Source organism: Diceros bicornis, chromosome 9 (assembly GCF_020826845.1).
Source record: "Diceros bicornis minor isolate mBicDic1 chromosome 9, mDicBic1.mat.cur, whole genome shotgun sequence".
NCBI lineage: Eukaryota > Metazoa > Chordata > Mammalia > Perissodactyla > Rhinocerotidae > Diceros > Diceros bicornis.
Genome location: NC_080748.1, coordinates 77,947,543 through 77,954,150, shown reverse-complemented (window position 1 = coordinate 77,954,150; position 6,608 = coordinate 77,947,543).

The following is a 6,608-nucleotide window of genomic DNA, read 5'->3' as shown; positions in this document are numbered from 1 at the left end:
TGTGACATATGGTGTTCAATACTTGTATTGATGAAACAAAATAAGTAAGGCATGGCATACTTTTCTCAACTCAGTTTTCCTTTCAAAAATTTCCATGGTTGTCTCTGAAATATTTATACGTTGAACAGTACCAGGATTTCCATGTCACTATAGTAAGTGCTAACCATGTGGCTGGCTCCTTCTTGTTGAATTCCTGTGTTGGAAAGGAGACAGATGGGATGCAGTGCCTCTCCCAGGTGGTCTACAATCCCAAAGGGAAATAGACAGGCAAGGGAACTGTGTAGACGGCTTAAGACAGAAATGATTTTCCCTCAAATATTCAGACGATGGAGTCTGAGTATATTCAAGCTGTTGTGGGGAGATGTAGATTAAGCATTATCTGTTTAATTTAGGTTGAATAGACAGCACAAATGGCTAGTTTATGATAAAATCCACTTTGGGTATTGCAATGCCCAGATTTTTCACTTATTTATTTTTTATCAAATAATCACCAAGACTAGTTTCTTTCCTATTAGCAGATACAACTGAAGCATTTGTTTGTTTGAGTCACTCAGCTAATTGTCTTCAGTTTCCCTTTCCTGAATGATAAGTTTCAAGGGATTATATTCACTTTCTATGACAAAATGAGAGTCAATGAAACCAAGTGGTCAATTGGTGAGGGAGTAAGGGGAGACCTCTACAACAGACATTTCAAGAGAAAAAGAAGTAGTCGAACTATTTACATGGAAATAATGGTTGTGAGACTGGTCTTCATGCCATCATTGGGAGCCTCGTAATAGCAGGGGTTCAGGAATCTCTTTGGCTCTCCAAAGTGGTCTGAGGCTCAGGTCTGCATTGACAATGGCCCCAGGACTACCCAAGGAAGAGCCAGGGGACCTGGGCTTGAAGCTCTTCCTTTAGTGCAGACCATTGAAGACTGCTGTGAAAATGTACTTCTTATTTTGGAAAGCTAGCACTCTGGTGCATCTCAGTGTATCAGCTCTCTCTGGTGGGTCATCTAGCTGATGGTAGGGTCAATGTGGCCACTTGGCGTCCCTAAGCATCTGGGGATGGGCACTCTGGAAGGAGAAGAGAAACTGTGAAATAAGTATTGAAAATAAATTTTGCCTGAAAATTTTTTTTATTCTTGATATCAATTTGTTTATTACCCAAAATGGAAAAGATAGCTCTATCAAATGAATAAACTGTAAAACATTTGATTGAATTACCCATTTCACATTTATATCCTAGTTAAATGGAATATACAGTGAGTTTATTTAAAAGAAAAATTTTGCAAATTTTCCTTATGTTAGCCTTGAGTCATTTTGCTATTTTTTTTTTTTTTTTTTTTTTTTTTTTTTTTTTTTTTTTTGTGAGGAGATCAGCCCTGAGCTAACATCCGCCAATTCTCCTCTTTTTTTGCTGAGGAAGACGGCCCTGGGCTAACATCTGTGCCTATCTTCCTCCACTTTATATGGGACGCCGCCACAGCATGGCTTACCAAGCAGTGCGTCGGTGCGCGCCCGGGATCCGAACCAGCGAACCCCGGGCCGCCGCAGCGGAGCGCGCGCACTTAACCGCTTGCGCCACCGGGCCGGCCCCATTTTGCTATTTTTTTAATATAAAACATTCAATTAATTATAAGACATTTGTCCTGGGCCATTACCCTTTCAATCATTTAAAAATACAGACTATAATTACATAATTATTGGTTGTTAAAATATGAATGCTTAGTTTTTAAAATGTTAAATTAGATCCAAAAAACACGATATGCAACAGAAATGTATTTGTTGTATTTCCACTGGCACCATCAAAGTAAAATAATTTCACGTTACACAAACATCACTTTTTTTCTCTATTAAGGTAGAAGAAATAATGCAATTATTTCTTCATCAATTATCTTCATGTAACTTCAAAGTGTTTCAAAATCTATGTGACTGACCTAGTGAACATCATTTTAAAAATAAAGTGTAGAGGAAGAAAAAAAAACCTGTGAAAAAATATTTTAGCAAGGAAATGAAAATTAGACTACCAGTTTGTCTGCTTTAATGAATCTAGTCAATTCGCTGTTTAGTTCAGACAAAATTGAACCAGAAAATCATCTAGATTTGAATTCTAAAGCAAATTTTGTTTGAAATAAGATCAGATCTTTAGAATTATCTTAACTATTATATTCTCTACTTTGAATCTTAGCTATGGCCTTTGTATCTTTTATTAAAAAAGAGTACATATGAAAAGAAAAAGTAACATTATTTTATTTACAGAATCCCCCTCTCTATCAACTATTTGGTTTCTAAAAATTCAGAAAAGTTTTGTGTATATGGTGTATCTTCAATGAAATGGTTCTCATATAACTTAAAGCTGAACATTTGTGAGCTTCTGCAATAGGTTTGGATTTCTTTAATTTATAAAAGGCATTTATTCTGGCCTTTTCTGTTCTCTAGGTTTTTTCCTAGTTAATAACTCTATTTTGAAGAATTGCCAGCTCTATCTAGGCAGTGCTTCTCAAACTTTAATCCCCTGAGGGCATGTGAATCCTCTGGGGGATCTTGTTAAAAATGTAGATTCTGACACAGGTGGGTCTGTAGGTCTGGGGTGGAGCCTGAGACTCTGAAATTCTAACAAGGTCCCAAGTGATGCTGATGCTGCTGGTCCCAGGACCACACTTTAAGCATCACGGATAGAGAAAAGTTTTATTTTCAAACCTTCAGTTTGTCAGCACTCCCTGAAAACCACTTTGGGGGACAGTGGTGAGGCCTGCCTATGTAGACTGGCCAAGAAATGCACATTAGAGGGGATACTTCCCCTGGCCTGAACTTCCTGCCACTTTAAAAGTATTTATTATGGACAATTTGCTTAGCATTTAAACTTTAAAATCTTTGAATAAAAGCCAACTCATTCTTCTAAAGAAAAATAATCTTCCTTTAGAAAAATCTTAAAATCCAAAATTCTAAAAACGTATCTGAGTTATAAAACAAAAACTCTTTAAAATAATTTAAAAATCTATTTTAAAAAGAAACTAAGGGGCCGGCCCCGTGGCTTAGCAGTTAAGTGCGCGTGCTCCGCTACTGGCGGCCCAGGTTCGGATCCCAGGCGCACACAGACACACCGCTTGTCCGGCCATGCTGAGGCGGCGTCCCATATACAGCAACTAGAAGTATATGCAACTATGATACAACTATCTACTGGGGCCTTGGGGAGAAAAAGGGAAAAAAAAGGAAGAGGATTGGCAATAGATGTTAGCTCAAGGCCGGTCTTCCTCAGCAAAAAGAGGAAGACTGGCATGGATGTTAGCTCAGGACTGATCTTCCTCTCACACACAAAAAGAAGAGAACCATTTAAAAAAAGAAAAAGAAACTAAGAAGGTAGAACTTGTATATCTTGAATGAAACATATTAATAATTCCTTAAAATCTAGGAAGTAACAAAATAGAATCTCCTATCCTTAGAAATGGATTTGTTTTGGCTTCTGAATATCAACATCTATCAAAAAGTTCTATACCCAGGACTTCAAGATTTCTGTCTCTCTCTCTCAGAGAGAGCATTTGAAATTCATTATAAAATATGACACTTTCTATAATTCTGGGAGGGAGAGTGTTATTCATTTTAACTTTTGATCTGGACTGTAAACTCTAATACTGTGGTAAGCAAGAAAGAACTAAAATGTCATCTTTCCTCTATTACAAGAGAGATTTAATAAATTTTAAAATTTCATAAAGACATGTGGGAGTTAAGAATTATGAGGGATTTTCCACTTAGCAGCATGAGAGTAGCTTTTGTTTAAATAATATTCAAGGGCCATGTTATTAATAATGGAAACCTCGTTTGAGCTTCAATATCAGCTTGGGTATGTGGGAAGAAGTTGTGTACAAAACTGCCATGCTGTGGATCAAGGCAATCTTTGCTTGTTTTGATTATTCACTTTTTTTGGCAATGAAATATCTTAAAAAGTAAACATACTTTTTAGGGCTATACTTTTTGACTTCACAAATGATTTAGATGAGTGGTTCTCAAAGTTTGGTCCCCGAGCCAGCAGCATCAGCATCACCTGGGAACCTGTTAGACATGCAAGTACTCAGGTGCCGTGGGAGACCTACTGAATCAGAAACTCTGGAGTGGGACCCAGCCATCTGAAGTTTAAGAAGCTCTCCAGGTGATTCTGATGGAGGTGTAGTTAAACTAAATCAGTTGTTCTCAACAGGAGTGATTTTGGCCCCACCTTCTGGAGACCTTTGGCAATGTCTGGAGACAGTTTTGGTTGTCACAACTTGGTGGAAAGGTGCTACTGCCATCTAGCGGGTAGAGGCCGTGGTGCTGCTCAACATCTTACAATGCAGCCCCCACGATAAAGAACTACCTGCCCAAGATGTCAATAGTGTGGAGGTTGAGAAAATCTGCACTAAACCATTTAGGAGGAATTTCCTGAAAGTAGCTAAACTTAGTCAACAGAAAACCAGCACGGATTAGGGACTGAGCAAAGGTCTAGAATTCAGTTTCTGGTTCTGTTAATTAATAGTTGCATGATTTCATGTAAATCTCTTAATTTCTCCGTTTCAGTTGTCTCATTTATAAAATGGGAATACTCCCTGCTTATTTCATGCATTACTATGAGGATCAAATGAGATAATATGTGGACACACTTTGTAAACTGTAATGCTAATTAAATTGAACCGAAGAGTTTTTCCAGTGGGAGGGAGACAGACCAGAGGTGGGAGTAGGATGCTATAAAAGGTTAGAGCATCTGATTCAGCTGTCTGAAAATAACCAGATTCCTTAATATAAATCTGATTTGTGTTGGAGATTTTTTCCTTAATGCTTCTTACATCCCTTCCTGTAACTACTCCAGTTTAGCTTTTCTTACTTTCAGTCATTGCCTGATACAGAAATAGCTTGCTCCTGGCTTCTATCTACACCAGAGGTTCTCACACTTCAGCCTGCATCAGTCACCAGGAGATTTTATTTCATTTTAATTTATTTTATTTTAGTAAGAACACCTAACATGAGATCTACTCTCAAGTCGTCAAGTTTCATCCATGTTGATGCATATTTCCAGATTTCCTTCTCTTTAAAGACTAAATAGTGTTCCATTGTATATATATATATATATACACCCGATTTTCTTTATCCATTCCTCTGTCCATGGACATTTAGGTTGTTTCCACCTCTTGGCTATTATGAATAATACTACAATGAACATGGGAATGCAAATATCTTTTCGAGATCCTGATGTCATTGCTTTTGAATAAATACCCAGAAGTGGGATTTTTGGATCGTATGGTAGTTGTATTTTTAATTTTTTGAGTGACCGCCATACTGTTTTCCACAGCAACTGCACCATCTTACCTTCCCACCCTCAGTGTACAAGGGTTCTGATTTCTCAACACTCTTGCCACCATTCATCGTCTTTACCAGGAGATTCTTGTTAAAGGCTATTAAAATGTAGACTGCTGAGTTCAATCCCCAGAGCTTCTCACTCAGTAGGTCTGGAGGGGTCCAAGAAGTTAGACGTTTTTCTAACAGGGTCCTGGGTGATGTTGATGCTATTGGTCTGGGGACCACATTTTTAAGACCTACTCTATACCCCATCACTAGCTGGAGGACAGAAGATGGTGGTTAGTGTTGTTAATTTCTAGTTGTCACTGGCGAGCTTTGGCTTCTATGGTTCTTTGCCAAGCCTCTTTTGACATAAGGAATAGCTTTTATTTTCCTGACAAGGGAAACCATCTTCCTTATTAATTCCTTGCCTGAAAAGACCCATTTATTTCTCTTTCCTATTCTCAATGATGTTAACAATTTTAGCAATCTAGTATTGATAATGGCTTTGGTTTGTTCTCAGTTAATTGAGGCCACTCTACTTTAGCAATCATAGTTAATGACAGAGGATGCACACTTGGCTTAAACAAAGACAAGATACCCTAATGTATTTTAGATAAAGAATAGTTTTGTTATTCAGTGTTTGGCCTTAATTCAGGAATTACTGTACTATCAAAAAAGCAAAAACATGAAAATGAAGAGACAAGTCTGACCTGAAGTCTTTGTATTGGAAATGTTCTTCACGGTGTGGCTCATGGACTATTTGCCTCAGAGTGAATGGGGTTATTTGCTTAAAATGCAGTTTCCTAGGCCCCACTCCAGGAGTGAGGGTGCTCAGATATTAGTTTCTGTAGAGGGACTCTGAGAAGGGGCACTGCAGGGCTCTGGACAGAGTGATGTCAGCAAAATGGCAGAATAGGAGCTTTCTACCATCTTCCCCCCAAAGAACGCTGATGAATCTATGTGGACACATCATTATCCCCTAAAGTCCATTGTGTACATTAGGGTTCACTATTGGTGTTGTACCTCCTATGGGTTTGGACAAGTGTATAGGCCACGTATCCATCATTACAGTATCATACAGAACATTTTCAGTGCCTTAAAAATTCTCTGTGTTGGTTTCATCCTTGCGTCCCCACTGTGATGTGTAGATTATGACATAACATAAATTTGTTGAATAAATATCTGTTATGTAGTACAGTAGATTTTTCATGCTCACATCTCTTAAAAACACTGAATTTTTAACATTGAAAAGGGTCTTGAAGATTATTTACCTTCCTTTGTTTTTGTTACAGTTGAGGGCGCTGAGGTACAAAA